Source organism: Bombina bombina, chromosome 1, assembly GCF_027579735.1.
Source record: "Bombina bombina isolate aBomBom1 chromosome 1, aBomBom1.pri, whole genome shotgun sequence".
In the NCBI taxonomy this organism is placed as follows: domain Eukaryota; kingdom Metazoa; phylum Chordata; class Amphibia; order Anura; family Bombinatoridae; genus Bombina; species Bombina bombina.
The window spans coordinates 1,398,967,567-1,398,987,250 of NC_069499.1; the positions used below are offsets into that span (position 1 = coordinate 1,398,967,567).

The 19,684-nt window shown below is 39.0% G+C and overlaps 1 long non-coding RNA gene across 1 annotated transcript in view; it reads right to left on the reverse strand.

Annotated features, from left to right (window-relative positions):
• Window positions 1–492: 492 nt before the first annotated feature.
• LOC128652121 (uncharacterized) overlaps window positions 493–19,684 on the reverse strand; it is a 48,629-nt gene continuing 29,437 nt past the window's right edge. Inside the window, exon 2 of the long non-coding RNA XR_008401274.1 lies at window positions 493–713. This is a non-coding gene — a long non-coding RNA (uncharacterized LOC128652121). The remainder of the gene's footprint in view (window positions 714–19,684) is intronic.

Sequence of the window (19,684 nt, forward strand, 5' to 3'; positions counted from 1 at the left end):
TGTTTTCAAATAAAGATAGCAAGAGAATGAAGAAATATTGATAATAGGAGAAAATTAGAAAGTTATTTAAAATTGCATGCTCTATCTAAATCATGAAATAAAAAATTTCGCTGTACTGACGAGATGTCTTCGATCATCTGACTTGAGCGGGGAGGTTTTAAATATCAGGCCCCCAGTGAGGCTCTTTATTGGATTGCATGAAATTGCATAAACATCAATAGGAAAATGTGAGTTGAAAAGCTGTACCTTAGTATTGTGTGACTAAATACACCAGTGATGTAAACCTGGCATTTCTTAATGGGATTCTGTTGTCTAGTAAAATCATTAAATAAACATATGAAATAATATGTGATAGTCATGAAACAAGATATTTTAGAATTCACGTTAAAAAGTGTTTTTGAACAAACAATGTGATGCACAAACCCTAAAATGTTAGATAACTGCAAAGTAAAACACTGCTTTACTTTATAAAAAAAACTAAAATATAATAGCCATGGCAAAAGTCTGCATTTATTGTTAGTGCTGATATAGGACCCACAAGCTGGCACTGAAAAAATAAACTGACCCAAACTCAAGATCAGAGCTTGAATGTGACCCACAATTTCAGAATTTACAATGTAGTTAGGTGTGGTATCTGAAGATGGTGGTAGTAGGTCACGATGGAATACCAAGCAAACTAGCAGGGATAGTCCAGGTCATACGCAGTAGACAGTCTGAAATAAAAAATACAACAATAATTAGAATCTGAGGCAAGCCAAAGTCTAAACACAGAAACAGCCTTAAGCAGCAACACAACAAGTCTGAATACCAATGCTCAAAAAAGGGGATAATAATAATAATGATAATAATAATAATAATGATAATAATAATAATGATAATAATAATAAAAGGTGTGTGCATATGACTAACACAGCAAATACAGGATCAGAAGCACTAGTCTCATGTGGTTTGTGGATGTCAGTGAGGCTATAGGGACAGAGGTCCTTTATGTGGAGATATAACTCTCAGAGAGGTTCCAAAGCAAGGGAATATAACACTTTGTGTGACTATAGAGCTGACAAAAAAAACTGCATGGCAATTTGAGTGGGTTCAGTTAGAGCGTGTCACCACTAAAAAGTATAACAATGGAAAAGGAGATGAATAATTTGAGCTGTTTGGCAGTTATATGGTTACTTAAAGTGACAGTCTACACCAGAATGTTTATTGTTTAAAAAGATAGCTAATCCCTTTATTACCCATTACCCAGTTTTGCATAACCAACAGAGTTATACTAATATATGTTTTACCTATGTGATTGCCTTGTATCAAAGCCTCTGCAGACTGCCTCCTTATCTCAGTGCTTTTGACAGACATACAGTTTAACCAATCAGTGCAGACTCCTAAATAACTCCATGGGAGTGAGCACAATGTTATCTATATGACACACATCAACTATTACTGTCTTACTGTGAAAAACTTTCAAAATGCTCTGAGCTAAGAGGCGGTTTTCAACGGTTTTAGAAATCAGTTTGAGCCTAACTAGGTTTAGCTTTTCAAAAATACCACCAAGGGAACAAAGCAAATATAATTATAAAAGTCAATTGGAAAGTTGTTTAAATTTGCACACCCTATCTGAATCATGAAAGTTTAATTTTGACTTTACTGTCCCTTTAAGGAAATGCTGTATGTGACTGGGTTGTATAAAGTGTACTTAGGTGACTTACTTGATTGCCAGGAAGAAATGGTACACAAAAGAGTAAAGAGGAAAGTCTATATTCAGTGTTAGTAGAGCCACAGAATGGAGCGATATTAATTACTAACTGAAGTCCACTGTTTTAGGTGTGGTGAGGGACGGTTGGAATTTGGTTCACAGCACAGTAAGCAGTTGAGTGAGAGATTAGAGAGTTATGTGACGGAGAAGTGAGGTGTGTGTAGAGGGTAAATGTGGATGGCAGAAGCATGTAGATGTCAGTGATGAGTTGATGCAGGCATTAAAAAATGCTGCTGTGGTAAAAGGCATTTGTTTTATGATGAAGTCATGCAATATGAAACATAAAAATGGAGCTGAAACGATTTTGTAGCAATACTGAATGTGAAATAAACAGCACCACCTAAGAATTAAGGTAGTGCTTGTGCAATTTTGTGCCTACCTGGGCACACTATGCAGTCAAAAAGGCGGCAATCAATTTCATTACCTCATATGTTTAAATAAAAAATACCAATAAGGGGCATTTATTTTTAAGTAACCCCCTAAACAAAATCCCACATAAGTCATTAATCTATATGAAAAATATGTTTTTGCAATAAGAGGGTTCCTTTAACTGATAATAGTCACTCCTAAGGGACTCCTGTTACTAATAAATCCCCTCCGATGAGCCCAAGATTCTATTATGAGAACCCTAAGGGACCTACAACACCTATATCATTCTCCCCACAAGTAACCCATGCAAGAACCCACCTAGCACCTTGGAGACCCACAAAATACCCAAGTAACTGAAGATGCCCCAGCACTATCACCCTAAGCAGCAAGTAAACTCCCCTGAAAGATTCCAGTAGTACTCATAAGACCTCCTCTTTTGTGATCTTTCCAAATACCAAACCCCTAGCACTTAAGGGACCACCCACCCTGATCCCCCACTGCAATAATATCCCTCTAGGACCAAAGGGAAAAGCATCCATGACCTGAAAATCTTGCAAATACTGCTACAGCACCTATGATACTTCCACCATAACCCACTTATGGGCTAGATTACAAGTGGAGTGTCAAAATGTTAGCACACTCAACGTATATCAATAGCACTCAAATATTTGCTCTGGTATTAAAAGTTGAAAGTAAAAAGTTAGTGTACGAGACAAATACTCATATATTTATATTCATATCTTTATAAAATAAATATCTATAGCTATATATCTATATGAATATACAGAGGGTATATATATATATATATATATACACACACTGTATATTTAGATATATACAGTATATAGAAATATATATTTAAAAATAAAAAACATTTTCTTCTAAGTGAAGAACATGGTATTCCAAATATTTCTATTAAAAACACTTTACTTCAGGTCTCAAGTTGTGTTTATATTTCTAGCACTATTTTCGGTTGTGTGAGAGCGCAACCCAAAACTTTAAATTTGTAATATGAACAATGTTTAGAGCGGTTTTGATATCCATTGAAAGTATAGGTCGTGCTTAAGGTATGTTGACACACAAAACCTTTTCTGATTATTCTGTTTTACCATGGATTTGTAATATCCATTTGCTCACTAATTTTAGCACGGTCCCGCAATATCGATAGTGCACCATGTGACAGCAGGAGAGCAGAAAGTACATAATTAATAAACTTGTAAAACAGTTAAAAAAACGTATCACTATGGAAATAGGAGGGTGAAATATGCAAATAATCTCATACACCACTTTGGTTTCTAAACACATCGGCGAGATTACGAGTTTTGCGGTAACAGGGGTGCGTTGCTAACGAGCATTTTTTTTAATGCTCCCTTAAAACAATGCTGGTATTACGGGGTTTTTTTAAACCCGGCGTTAGCCGCAAAAAGGTGAGCGTAGAGCAAAATTTAGCTCCATATCTCACCTCACTACCAGCGTTGCTTACGGTAGCGGTAAGCTGGCTAAACATGCTCGTGCACGATTTCCCCATAGGAATTAATGGGGCAGATTCAGCTGATAAAAAACCTAACACCTGCAAAAAAGCAGCGTTCAGCTCCTAACGCAGCCCCATTGATTCCTATGGGGAAAGGAATTTTATGTCTACTCCTAACACCCTAACATGAACCCCGAGGCTAAACAACCCTAATCTTACATTTATTAACCCTTAATCTGCCGTCCCAACATCGTCGCCACCTACATTATAATTATTAACCCCTACTCTGCCGCTCCGGACACCGCCGCCACCTACATTATCCCTATGAACCCCTAAACTGCTGCCCCCAACATCACTGAACCCTACATTATATTTATTAACCCCTAATCTGCCCCCCCCATGTCGCCACAACCTACCTACACTTATTAACCCCTAATCTGCTGCTGCTAACGTCGCCACCACTATAATAAAGTTATTAACCCCTAAACCTAAGTCTAACCCTAACCCTAACATCCCCCTAATTGAAATATAATTTAAATAAATCAAAATAAAATAACTACAATTAAATAAATTATTCCTATTTAAAACTAAATACTTACCTATAAAATAAACCCTAAGATAGCTACAATATAACTAATAGTTACATTGTAGCTAGCTTAGGATTTATTTTTATTTTACAGGCAACTTTGTATTTATTTTAAATAGGTACAATAGTTATTAAATAGTTATTAACTATTTAATAGCTACCTAGTTAAAATAAATACAAATTTACCGTAAAATAAATCCTAACCTAAGTTACAATTACACCTAACACTACACTATAATTAAATTAATTACCTAAACTAACTAAAATTAACTACAATTAAATTAAATAAACTAAAGTACGAAAACCCCCCACTAAATTACAGAAAATAAAAAAATAATTACAAGAATTTTAAACTAATTACACCTACTCTAATCCCCCTAATAAAATAAAAAAGCCCCCCAAAATAAAAAAATTCCCTACCCTATACTAAATTACAAATAGCCCTTAAAAGGGCCTTTTGCGGGGCATTGCCCCAAAGTAATCAGCTCTTTTACCTGTAAAAAAAAATACAATACCCCCAACATTAAAACCTACCACCCACACACCCAACCCTACTCTAAAACCCACCCAATTCCCCCTTAAAAACAACCTAACACCAACCCCTTGAAGATCACCCTACCATGAGACATCTTCACCCAGCCGGGCACAAGTGGATTTCCAAAAGGTCAGAAGTCTTCATCCGATCCGGGCAGAAGAGGTCCTCCAAGCGGCAGAAGTTTTCATCCAGATGGCATCTTCTATCTTCATCCATCGGGAGTGGAGCAGGTCCATCTTCAATCCAGCCGACGCGGAGCATCCTCTTCAAACGTCCAAGCGAGTCCAAGCGAAGAATTTAGGTTCCTTTAAATGACGTCATCCAAGATGGTGTCCCTTGAATTACGATTGGCTGATAGGATTCTATCGGAATTAAGGTAGGAAAAATCCTATTAGCTGATCCAATCAGCCAATAGGATTGAAGTTAAATCCTATTGGCTGATTGCATCAGCCAATAAGATTTTTCCTACCTTAATTCCTACCTTAATTCCTTTTAAGGGCTATTTGTAATTTAGTATAGGGTATGGAATTTTTTTTATTTTGGGGGGCTTTTTATTTTATTAGGCGGATTAGAGTAGGTGTAATTTGACACAGTGAACCATGACATACTACTGCTCAAACTAAAAAACTCTGGTTTTGCTGAACGTCCGTTAACCTGGTTTAGATCATATGTATCGGATCGATCACAATATGTCTCTGTTTCTAACAGTGACTCCCTCCCTCTCCCAGTCACGTGTGGTGTTCCCCAAGGTTCCATTCTCAGCCCTCTACTATTCACATTATTTATAAATGATTTGCCTTATGTCTGCAAATCCTCAACTGTACACATGTACGCAGACAACACGGTAATCTATGCAAACAAATCTGATCTGCCGCAGTTTGAGGCAGTGCTCCAAGACCAGTTCACAGAGGTAAGACCAGTTCACAGAGGTAGAAAAGTGGATCTCAAAAAACAAACTCTTCCTAAACACTGACAAAACTGTCACAATGATCTTTGGAACTGGGCCTTAATTACACAAATTACAAAATTCCCATCTACGTATCAAAACAAAATCCAATTGCACGCTAACCGCAGTCCACTCTTTCAAATACTTGGGTATGTTCTTAGACCCTAATCTATCTTTTGGCCTCCACATAGAAAAACTTGCATCTAAACTTTATCCAAAATTAGGTGCCCTGTACAGAAACAAATCTTGCCTCAGCCCTACAGTAAAGGAAAAGATTGTACAGCAAATTCTGATGCCTATCATGGATCATGGGGACGTAGTATACGCACCTGCACCGCAAACTCACCTTAATAAACTTAATACATTGTATAACTCGTTCTGTCGCTTTGTGCTACAATGTAACTATAAGACCCACCATTGTGAGATGCTAAAAGAACTAAACTGGCTGACGCTGGAATCCAGAGGCACCCTCCATCTTTCCTGCCTTGTGTTTAAGTGCGTTTCTGGAAAGCTCCCACCCTACCTGAGCAGAATGCTCTCCCCAGCTATTCCCACCTCCTATAACCTCCGATCCAGTACCAGCACATTATTTAGCTTGCCTCAATACAAAAAGAAAGCAAAAAAGCTGTGAAGTAAGAACAGCGCAGAAGAACCGAGATTCAAGGTAGCAGATTTATTAGCACATATACAAGACACGGTACAAATCCTACTTACAAACGGTAGGTTTAAAATAGCCTTTCACAATCTATGATGTGAACAATTCTTTATCCGGAACCAAGGAAGACCACAGCCGTCTTGTACGTCTCACTGTTCCGTCTGAGAGCTGCACACAGCTTGGGTCACGGTGCGAGTCTTTATTCCGATCCCTTCTTAGAAAATGTAAGTAGCTTGACGCGTTTCCCCTGGTGTACGCTCAGGCTTTCTCAAGAGCAAGATGATAAGCTGAATGAAGTGTTTCTATTTAAGACCGGTGCTTCCACCTGATTGGTTATTGGTAACTACCAATCCGGATGCATTGTAAGTACACACCCTTGTAAACAGCGATTTAACAATTCTAACAGCAAAAGTCACTAAACAATTCGTAAACTTAAGGCTCACATTCTAAACTACGCATTAAAAACAAGATAACAATTGATTATGCTCAACAGTGCTTATATGCGCAATCTGCGAACATTAACAGAACCATTAAAATACAAAATTTAAAATACTACATTTTAAATTACAAAATTTTAGAGAGACAGATCCTTTCATATTTACAACCAATTTTTTAGTTGTTATAGAACCAATACATGCCAATGTCTAAAAAATAATCCTTTATACAACAATATGAAAACATATAATCTAAATATATTTAAAAAACATAATATATAAAAAATACAAAAGATAAAATATTTGTAAGCTACTATACATTGATGTGATTCCTGAAACGATAAGAGATATATATAGGTAAATTCAAGCATTTTTTATATAGGTAATAATATTATTATTATTATTATATATCCTATTACACAAATATATACATATACAACTATACCAATAAACAAATATGCAAATGTAAAACCTGAAAGTTAAATTTAAAATTAGATAGAGGGGGGAATTAGTGAAATCTGATGTTAAAATAAAATCTGATATATAGCTAAAGAGAGACACTTATGGAGGTATTAGACTACATCATGAAAGATACATTTAATCATAAAAAAGCCTGTACAAGACTTCCGGTGGGCGGGCCAGCAAAGCAGACGCACTCAGATTGAGCTCCGCTGGTCGGAACATTTATATCGAACGATTTACTTTATTTCTGCTGGGCCCCGCATGATAGACTTACTGGGCTAAAGTTCCGTAGTGCCAGTTGTCAATTTAAGTGCGCGGAGCATTTACTATCAGCTCCGGGAACCGGAGGGCAATACCTGTTGGAACGGTGTTTTACCGCCGGCGCCATCTTGGATCCTACCCGTCCCTGGCAGTGAAAAAGAGAGGTGAGGGACCTCGACCCACAAAAGCTGAACAAGCAAAGTGAACACTGATCGCACGCCTCTGCATATCGCTAATCACGGGCAGCTGTAAGTAACCGGAAAGTAACCGGAAAGACTGGGCTTGGTACTGGCATAGAGACAGACTACAGAAGCTGGGGAGAAGCATAGCAGAGGGAAATGCAATATTGAAGGGTCAATCCAGTTTAACATAACTTTACAGACAACCGATTAACCCCTTCTGAGAAAGAGGATTACAGAGGCTATTATTGGGGAAAAATGCTGTGCAGCAACACATATCTTTTGTATGACTTTCACTTTTAGTGGCACTGAATCCTGGCTGCACCACGCTGTCCTAGAGCGGGAAAAGTGTTACCTAGATCCTAGTTAAAAACCTACACATTTTATGCCCACAAGGCCCCCCTGGTACATAACATCACGATTGCTGGTACACCTGTGTTTGCGCTGTTTCGGACTGTGCCTCCACCATTTATGAATGATCACAGCGAGACAGGTTATACTATCTGAATCATCAAGATAGGAATATACATAACTACAGAGAGACTCTGAGCGTGCACCTCTGCCCGCCACCTTACCTACAAGGCACCCGTTTGTACTGTCTGCAGGTGACAACGACTGCAACATCTGAGTACTTTCCCATATAATTTGTTTGCCCTGCACCCAGAAGATTTCATACCCCACTCTAATGAAAGTAGATAAATACTTCCACAAGCTGTCTCCCTCTGCCAAACCAGATATGTCTCACAGATCAAAGACCAGCGAAAAGAGACTGAAACATTTATCTGACCCCCATGCTGAGGGCCCAGCTGTACCTGACCCAATAGCGATCTCAGATTCAGTTTCACATTCTGCTCTCCTACACGAGTTAAAATCATTCTTTCTCCCTAGAATGGATTCCTTACAAGCAGGGGTAGACACGCTAACGAGCGAGGTGCGGCAGTTCTCCACACGCTTAAACGCAGCCGAAACCCGCATCTCAGATGTAGAGGACAGGCAATTTGCCTCGGATACTACAGTCAAACAATTAGTGAAGAAAACTCAACTACTACAAGAACGCATAGATGACCTGGAGAACAGGAGTCGCCGCAATAATTTGCGGATTGTAGGAGTGCCAGAATCAATCAAAGGCAAAGACCTGCTTGAGTTTACGGCACTGAAACTCCCCAGACTACTGGGTATCCATGATGACATCCTACCCATTGATGTAGAACGTGCACACTGAATAGGTCCTGAAAAGACCTTGGAACAGATGGGAACTAAACCTAGACAGGTGATATTTAAATGTCTGAATTTCCAGGAAAAATTGAAAATTCTGAGAGCCTATAGATCGCACAAGGAACTGATATATGAGGGCTCGAAGCTACTTCTGTTTCAGGACTTCTCACTGGAGGTCTCTAGACAAAGGAAGGAATTCGCACCGCTCTGCTCCCAACTCCACAAACAGGGACGTCAAGTGGCACTCCTCTTCCCTGCAAAACTTCGTCTACAAACACCATATGGTGTTAAATTCTTCCACTCACCACAGGCGGTGAAAAGTTACCTGGCAACAGAAAATCAGCACCCCCCAACCTGAAGATCGTCTGCCCAAATGGGAGGTCCTCTCCCTTTGACTCTCTCTTCTGCTCCTTTGGGCCATAGTAGATAAAAAAATGTCTGAACTTTCTTTTTGTTACTCAATGTTGTTTTTCAAGAATGGAACTTATCTAGTTCCTAAAGGTTTGATGGACTTCAAAGAGAGGCGGGACGTTGCCTCTTGGGTAATGTTGAAATGTGTCTTGTTTTTTTATGTTTTACATGTTTCATTTGTTTTATTACTGTTCTGTTTGTTCTTGATTTGTTTACAGTTTCTAGCAGATTATGACACTGGGTCACTAACGCATACACTCCTCCCTGGGAGTGCTGAGCTGCCTCAGAGTAATGATCAAGCTGATCCAATTAATACAGGCCATAGTAGTTACACATATCTAAATGCTTGGATAGCGTATCTTGACAGTTGTGCTGAAGCGGGCACGAGGATAGTCACAAGCACACCATGTAGACAGGACACTAAGCAGGAAGACTCAAAACCCGAAAGGTACCCCAGACATTTGAATGGCAATAGAGTCAAGCTAGATTGTACTTTACGACACCACAAGCGTCTTGCCTATAGATACTTATACTGCCCTAACGTTACTTTGACCTCATCCTACCCTTAAAAGATTGCTTCCCCCGCCTACACCCTTATAATTGCCATTACAGCAAACCCCTCCCTTAATTTCCCATGCCTCACGAGCAAAAAGTACATCATGGAGGTGCCCTATGCGCCTATTGTCCAAGAGGCACCATTCTTACTTCAAACAGGGACTCAGATAGGCTCAAACCCTTCAGCACAAGTAGCTACTCCTCCTAGGGATAAGGGTTTGGAACAATTGCACTTGGTTAAAATTAGAACTGTTAATGCTTATGTTGGGAATATACTGTATATATGGTTCTGTTGTGTACACGCTAAACTTAATGAATACTTATTGTATATCAAGGTTTCTGTTGAAGGCACAAAATGCACTACATATGATGTTAGTTACATGGAAATAGGTCAAGATACTACCTTAATCCTTCAGTGTCCTTTCCCGCCCCTCCTCCCCTCTCTTTCTCTCTCTCTCTCTCTCTCTCTCTTTTCCTCCCCCCCCCCCCCCCCCCCCCCTTTTTTTTTTTTTTTTTTTTTTCTTCTTTCTTCTCCCCCCTCTACTCATCCTTTGTAATTGGGAATGTCGCATAAAATAGTGACCTGGAACGTGGGTGGAATACACTCACCCATAAAACGGAAACTGATACTCACTCACCTTAAGAAACTGGGCACAGACATAGCTTTATTACAGGAGACGCACCTAACAGACCCAGAACACCAGAAACTACAGAGAGATTGGGTGGGACAGGTAGTCTTTCTATCTCATACAAGTGCCAGCCGGGGTTTAATTATTATGTTCGGGAAAAAGTTAACAACTAGGATAGACAACACCTATTTAGACAAAGACGGACGGTTCCTGATAGTGCAAGCTACGGTAGATTCTGTGAAATATGTGTTCTTTAACTTATATGCCCCCAACCATAGAACTACTGGTTTCTGGTCGGAATTAACCCGGCAACTAGCTCCCCACATAGGCTCAAGTTTAATAATTGGTGGGGATTTCAATATCTCACCCACACACATTCTGGATAGACTTTGGCTGGCACCCCACCATATCAGGGACCCTAAGGTAAATTACAAGGCCAGATTTGAAACTAAAATCTTTAACATGCTGGAGGCGGACCTGAGGGTCTGTGACATCTGGAGGCTGATGAATCCAGAGGGGAAGGACTATACTTGTCTGACCAAGGCTAAACATACCCTCTCCAGAATTGATTTATTCATGATTGCTGGGGAACTGACCACACTGGTACACCACTGTAAGATACACAATATTCTGATTTCAGATCACGCTCCAGTGGAATTGTCACTTGGGACCCGAAGACGGCACACTAACAGAAACATTCTTAGATTTCCGACCTATCTGACCACCTCAGAGGCATTTACCAAATATTTACAACACACTTGGACGGACTTTCTCACTGATAACGCAGTGCATACTGACAACACCCAACTCCTGTGAGAGACGGCCAAGACAGTGTTTGCTGGAGCTATAATTTCATATGTCTCTAAGTTAAGACACAAAACACAATATAAATTAAAGAGCTTACAAAAACAACTGGGCCTAACATACCAAACATATCTACAAGCTAACACGAAAATAACCTATGAGACATACTTAACAGCAAAAGCGGACCTTGAGGCTTTTATGAAACAACAGGCGACTGCTGGACTCTTAAAGACAGCAGGAAAATTCTATAGATTCGGTGGGAAGGCAGGCAGGATGCTGGCTACCTTGTCGAAACCCCAGACAGCTAGAGCCAACATAACAGCAATCAGAGCGCAAGGCCTAACACACACTAAACCAGAGGACATAGCGCAGTGCTTCGCGCAGTACTATGCAAAACTCTATACCCAACAGGACACGGCTCCAGAGGGAGCCCAGACGCAATTGTGGCGTTCGCTGCAGCCGCCCCAACTAACACAGACACAAATTGATAGCTTAAACGCCCCAGTGACACTCGAGGAACTTACCTTCACCCTGGGATCCTTGCCAGTAGGCAAGGCACCAGGGCCAGACGGTCTACCGGCTGAATTTTACAAGTCACTACAGGCCCAGATTACGCCCACCCTGACCAGATTGTACAATATCTTCATTCAGACGGACACCCTCCCCTCTAACAACTTCACTTCAGCGCACATCACGCTGATTCCCAAGCCGGGCAAGGACCGCTCAAAGCCTGAATCTTACAGACCAATATCTCTGTTAAATACAGATTACAAATTGTTCATGAAGATTCTTGCTAACAGATTGAAGGTGATTCTCCCTGACCTAGTCCACCCGGATCAAACGGGCTTCGTCTTCAAACGTTCATCGGTGGTGAATCTTCGCAGGGTCATGCAGGTGATAGAATATTATTGGGCACAGGGGCAGGAAAAAGATAGGAAAGACACGCCGGAGGCCTTCCTGCTATCCTTGGATGCAGAGAAGGCCTTCGACCGGGTAGAATGGCCACATCTCCTAGATACTATGCGGAGGTTTGGTTTTACGGGTCCGTTCTTGGAGGTTATAGGTAAAATGTACCACCATCCGGTGGCACGGGTCATCGCAAACGGCCTCTTTTCCTCGGATTTTCAGCTACATAGGGGCACCAGACAGGGTTGTCCCCTTTCACCGCTGCTGTTCAACCTAGCACTGGAACCCCTCGCGATGAAACTTCGGCAACTCTTCCCAGGGATCACGATAAGAGGGATCCCCTTGCACCTGGCGTTATACGCCGATGACATGCTACTGTTTGTCGACACACCAGCCGTCCATATACCACACATACTACACATGATTTCGAACTTCGGTACCTTCTCGGGATACCAAATAAACACCTCAAAGTCAGAGATACTATGGCTACATAGACATACGTCCTCTACCCATAGCTATCCATTCGTAGAGGTCTCGGAGGGGCTAACCTACCTTGGCATTAAGCTCCATAGAGATCCCTCCAGGATGTATGATCTTAACATATCACGTAAATGTTCAGAGCTGGCTTCCCAGCTAACGAATTGGGCTAACCTCCCTCTAGGCCTCTCGGGTCGTATTGGCTTGATCAAGATGACAATACTACCCAAAATCTTATACCCACTGCTTATGCTACCGTTTTTGCTGTCCAGACGGGACCTGAGGACACTCTCGCGTGCCATGTCGAGATTCATCTGGAAGGGAGGTAGGCCCAGAATAGCAGCGAACAAGCTACACCTCCCATACCTGGGGGGAGGCTTAGGATTGCCAAATCTCAAGATGTACAACTGGGCAGCATTAGCCAGATTGGTCACCGATTGGCAGATGAATACGAAACATTTTACTGACATAGCGCTTGAAGAAGCGATTGTCGCCCCGCTAGCACCGGCTTATCTCCCTTATGCGGGAATGTCATCTCTTCCCCCTAGAGTTGCTAACAGTGCCCTATACCGTGACCCACTGAAGGCATGGCAGCTGATTCACAAATTTCTAAAAATCAACATCCCCTCCCCAAGGTATATCCCTATCCGCGGGAACGCAGACTTCCCAGCAGGTGATGAACATGCACCATTCCGTGTATGGGAAACCCGGGGCATTAGGACAGTGGGAGACATCCTGGACCCATTGCTACACACGATACGCTCTTTCCAGGAGCTAAAGGCGAAATACCAGCTTCCAAATCAGCATTTTTATGCTTACCTTCAGCTGCGGCACTATGTGATGTCTTTACAAACATCCCATGATAGCTTCTGGAACAAATCACCCTTCGCTATCGCTCAGACACTATTCTTAATAGGTCGGTTCTCCCTCACACATTTTTACACACAACTAATAAAACATACTGAGGCCACCATACAGACCAACATGCTAGCTAGACTAGCTACAGACATCCATACTGAAATATCGGTACAAGATTTGAAAGACAGTCTAGACAGCACAAAACAAGCCACTCTTGCAATAACCTATAGAGAGGCGCAGACTAGACTATTACACAAGGACTATATTACTCCTAATAGATTAGCAAAATGGAACAACACATGCCCCAACCAATGTATTAAATGCAGCAGTCCAGCCCCCTCTTTCCTGCACTACTTCTATACCTGCCCAGCTATTAGACGTTTCTGGGGACATTTTCAATACTGGGCAAAAATCACCCTTGGGGTTGAAATAGAATTCACTACGGCCGAAATATATCTCTTCAAATGGGGAGATACACATCAATGACACCACAAGATCCTTACGATGTGCACCATACTGGCAAGGCACTGTATTCTGACAAGATGGCTTTCGAAACATCCCCCAACAATAGCACAATTTAAACACTTATTGATCAAACAACTTTACATAGAACAGTATGACGTAAGATTAGACGTGACCAGACGACTAAGGCCCTTCTGGAAAAAGTGGTGCCCTCTTATTAATACGTTCCACACAGACCTGAAACAGCAGATTTTGAAACCCTTTCTCCAGTCGGAGATGATGCCTCAGCTTTCTCTTAACTCTAACTCCGGTGAAACTGAAGGGGAGACCCTTAAAATCACCAATTACCCGACTGAGGAAATGCTTTTCTAGATTTCGCCTTTTTTTTTTTTTTTTTTTCTCTTCTTCCCCCTTTCCTCCCCACCTTTCCTTTCCATATTGAACTCCACCCCTTTATCACAATGTTAGTATATTATAGTTACTGTTATTGTTAATTGTTATGTTATTAAAATATTTTGAAAAATGGAGACAGATGTGGCATACAAAGTTTACTGAACGGTTTCTGCTGCATCAAAATGCTACAGATTAAAGCATATAAAGACAATACATAACCTTCCTCTCTCATGGACTGCTCTGCGCACCTGGCTCTAACAAGCCACCTGCAGAAATGTAAATGTAAATGTAATCATTATGTACGCAAAATACTGATGCAAACTGTATAACTCTATAATATCTATTGTAATGTTTGATTTTCTGTTGTATCACATTTGTTTCCGGTAATAAAAAAAAGAATTTAAAAAAAAAAAGCCTGTACATCTAGATCAATATTGAGTCCTGAAGGATTTAAACTCTTTAACTTGTAGATCCATTCAGTTTCTCATTGTCTTAAGGCCCTCAATCTATTCGGATAGCTTGGTGGTATCCAATCTATTATTTGTACTTCTAAACCTCTTGGGTCACTGCCATGAACCAATAAGAAATGGTTAGGTACACTATGTTTTTTGAAACCATTTTTGATTTTGTATAGATGTTCATTGAACCTTGTTCTAGTTTTCCTTTTGGTACGTCCAATGTAAATCAGATCACATCTGCATCTTAACAGATATACAGAGCATGTTGATTCACAATTGCATCTGTGTCTGATTTCAAATTGTTCTGTACCATCAGAATTACTGAACTTGTTACCTCTTCTGACAAAAGAGCACATGTTACATTTACTCTTATTGCATTTGTAGGTGCCAGCTGGAATGGATAGCCAGTTACTTAGGGTATTTTTATTTTCATTAATTCTCAAGTCATTATTTTCCCCTTTTCTCAATTTACTAGGAGCTAGATGGTTTTTTAGGTTTCTATTTTTTCTAAAGGTGATAGAGGATTTATCTGTTATAATTTGACCTAAGATTGGATCAGACTTAAGTATTCCCCAATGTTTATTAATTACCTTCTTTATTATACCAGCACCTTCACTATAAGTGGTTATGAACCTTGTTTGGTTGTTCACATCCTAACTGTTAGTTTGATGTTTGTTAGTGTTATTAAGAAGTCTATTCCTATCCAAACTTCTGGCTCTCGACTTGGCTGATTTTAGAAGTTCATTCTCATAACCTTTCTCTAAAAAAATTTTATCTAGTGCTTCAGCTTCACTATCAAAATCTGATATTTTTGAACAGTTACGTCTTACTCGGGTATATTGACTAAAAGGGATATTGTTCTTCCAATTTTTTTAAATGTCCACTCCTGGCATCTACAAAGCTATTCCTATCTACTGTCTTCTTATGATTTTTCACTATGACTTTATTATCTACAGGATCCTTCATGAGATTAATATCTAAAAACACAATGTTATCCTGTGAACATGTACCACTAAATTCTAAATCAAAAGAATTCTCATTTATATATGTAGAGAATTGTGTCAAAGAGAGTGACGACCCTTTCCATAAGATAATCACGTCGTCAATATACCTAAAGTACTTTACAATATTACCTTCAAAGGGGTTATTATTCCAAATGTATTCTCTCTCAAAATCATCCATAAAAATATTAGTGTATGATGGGGCAAATGTAGTCCCCATCGCTGTTCCCTTAAGCTGCAAATAAAAGGAATCTTCAAATTCAAAATAATTGTGAGAAAGAATAAATGAAATGGAGTCCAAAATAAATTGCAAATGAATATCAGGGATGTCATAGTACAAAAATGCTCTTTCAATAGCTCTAATACCCTTTTCATGTTTTATGTTAGTATATAATGAGGACACATCATAAGTGGCCCACCAAAAATCCTCTTCCCATTTTATTCCCTCAAAGATTTTAATCACCTCAGTAGTATCCTTTAAAAAGGCCCTGGTGTTCCTCACTATAGGTTGAAGATAATAATCAACATACTTTGAAAGATTATGGCACAGGGAATCAATCCCAGAAATAATGGGCCTTCCTGGGGGTTTAGATAAACACTTGTGAACCTTAGGCAGGTGATAAAATATGGGTACTTTAGGATTTTGTTGGATGATAAAGTTAACCCCATCTCGTGACAAAATGTCATCTTCTTTAGCTTTCAAAACTAAAATGTTTAGATCTTTTTGAAAGGTGGTTGTAGGATTATGATCCAATTTTTTGTATACACATGTGTCACCCAATAATCTATTAGCCTCAGCCACATAGTAAATTCTATTTTGGACTACTAGTCCCCCTCCCTTATCGGCAGCTCTTAGAACTATATTCTTATTACTCTTCAGTAACTCTAAGGCATTTCTCTCATTACGACTTAGATTATCATTGTACTTATTTACTGTGCATTTAGGTAATTTCTTATTCAGTTCTTCACAAACTAACTTGTTAAACACAGGCAGTTGATCTCCCTGCATATTAACAGGGTAGAAGAGTGATTTCCCTTTTAAGTTGGAGTGGCGAATTGGTCTCGCCTCTCCATATTCAGAGAGCTCTGAAAGATTTAGATCAGAGGAGTCTGTAGTTTCAGCCACTTTAACCAGATCTACATCCAAAGAGTATGAATTGGATTCTAAATCTTTTAGGATTTTCAAAGTCTCTAGATCTGTACTTTCTAAAGATGTTTTGTTTAATAATTCTCTATTAGACCAATTCGCCACTCCAACTTAAAAGGGAAATCACTCTTTTTAGAGAAAGGTTATGAGAATGAACTTCTAAAATCAGCCAAGTCGAGAGCCAGAAGTTTGGATAGGAATAGACTTCATAATAACACTAACAAACATCAAACTAACAGTGAGGATGTGAACAACCAAACAAGGTTCATAACCACTTACTGTATAGTGAAGGTGCTGGTATAATAAAGAAGGTAATTAATAAACATTGGGGAATACTTAAGTCTGATCCAATCTTAGGTCAAATTATAACAGATAAACCCTCTATCACCTTTAGAAAAAATAGAAACCTAAAAAACCATCTAGCTCCTAGTAAATTGAGAAAAGGGGAAAATAATGACTTGAGAATTAATGAAAATAAAAATACCCTAAGTAACTGGCTATCCATTCCAGCTGGCACCTACAAATGCAATAAGAGTAAATGTAACATGTGCTCTTTTGTCAGAAGAGGTAACAAGTTCAGTAATTCTGATGGTACAGAATAATTTGAAATCAGACACAGATGAAATTGTGAATCAACATACACTGTATATCTGTTAAGATGCAGATGTGATCTGATTTACATTGGACGTACCAAAAGGAAAACTAGAACAAGGTTCAATGAACATCTATACAAAATCAAAAATGGTTTCAAAAAACATAGTGTACCTAACCATTTCTTATTGGTTCATGGCAGTGACCCAAGAGGTTTAGAAGTACAAATAATAGATTGGATACCACTAAGCTATCCGAATATATTGAGGGCCATAAGACAACGAGAAACTGAATGGATACATTTGCATATTTGTGCAATAGGATTTGTTTATTGGTATAGTTGTATATTTATATATTTCTGTAATAGGATATATAATAATAATAATAATATTATTACCTATATAAAAAATCCTTGAATTTACCTATATATATCTCTTATCGTTTCAGGAATCACATCAATGTATAGCTTACAAATATTTTATCTTTTGTATCTTTTATAAATTATGTTTTTTAAATATATTTAGATTATATGTTTTCATATTGTTGTATAAAGGATTATTTTTTAGACATTGTCATGTATTGGTTCTATAACAACTAACAAATTGGTTGTAAATATGAAAGGATCTGTCTCTCTAAAATTTTGTAATTTAAAATTTTGTATTTTAAATTTTGTATTTTAATGGTTCTGTTAATGTTCGCAGATTGCGCATATAAGCACTGTTGAGCATAATCAATTGTTATCTTGTTTTTAATGCGTAGTTTAGAATGTGAGCCTTAAAGGGACATTAAACCCACTTTTTTTCTTTCATGATTCAGATAGAGAATACCATTTTAAACAGCTTTCTAATTTACTTCTATTGTCTAATTTTCTTCAATCTCTTTATATTCTTTCCTGAAAAGCATATCTAGATAGGCTCAGTAGCTTCTGATTCGTGGCTGCACATAGATGCCTGATGTGATTGGCTCACCAATGTGCATTGCTATTTCTTTAACAAAGGATATCTAAAGATTGCAGCACATTAGATAATAGAAGTAAATTAGAAAGTTGTTTAAAATTGTATTCTCTATCTGAATCATGAAAGAAAAATTTGGGTTTAATGGCCCTTTAAGTTTATGAATTGTTTAGTGACTTTTGCTGTTATAATTGTTAAATCGCTGTTTACAAGGGTGTGTACTTACAATGCATCCGGATTGGTAGTTACCAATAACCAATCAGGTGGAACCACCGGCCTTAAATAGAAACACTTCATTCAGCTTATCATCTTGCTCTTGAGAAAGCCCGGGCGTACACCGGGGGAAACGCGTCAAGCTACTTACATTTTCTAAGAAGGGATCGTATAAAGCCTCCCACCGTGACCCAAGCTGTGTGCAGCTCTCAGACGGAACAGTGAGACGTACAAGCCGGCTGTGGTCTTCCTTGGTTCTGGATAAAGAATTGTTCACATCATAGATTGTGAAAGGCTTTTTTAAGCCTACCGTTTGTAAGTTGGATTTGTACCGTGTCTTGTATATGTGCTAATAAATCTGCTACTTTGAATCTCGGTTCTTCTGCGCTGTTCTTACTTCACAGTTTTTTTGCATCACGTCATTATCCAGTGTGGGGAGAGAGACACAGAACGAGAGTGGCTACATTAGGATCGATCTGAAAGAACTGTAACTGTGGGTGGAAACACTCGTATCCCTCTAAGTTCCACAGAGGATTAGTCTGTATTTAAGACCACTGGTAACATTGTCACATTTTATGTTTAATTGATAAAGCTCTGCTTTCTGTTTTTCTTCTTTTACAAAAAGAAAGCAGCTCGATCCTCTTTTTCCTACCGAGTGCCACAGTTATGGAATGACCTCCCGCACACTTTCAAATCTTCCCCAAGCCTAATATCCTTTAAGAGATCCCTCTCTACATATCTCAAAACAGAATGCACCTGTCATGGTTGATTATATATTTCTTACCTGTTCTATGTAAAATTTTTGCATCTATTGTGTATTATTATTGTTTTTGAATTTTATTGTACCCTATTGTATCAATGCAATGTTTTGTGGACCCAGGACATACTTGAAAACGAGAGAAATCTCAATGTATCCTTCCTGGTAAAATATTTTATAAATAAATTAGTTTAAAATTCTTGTAA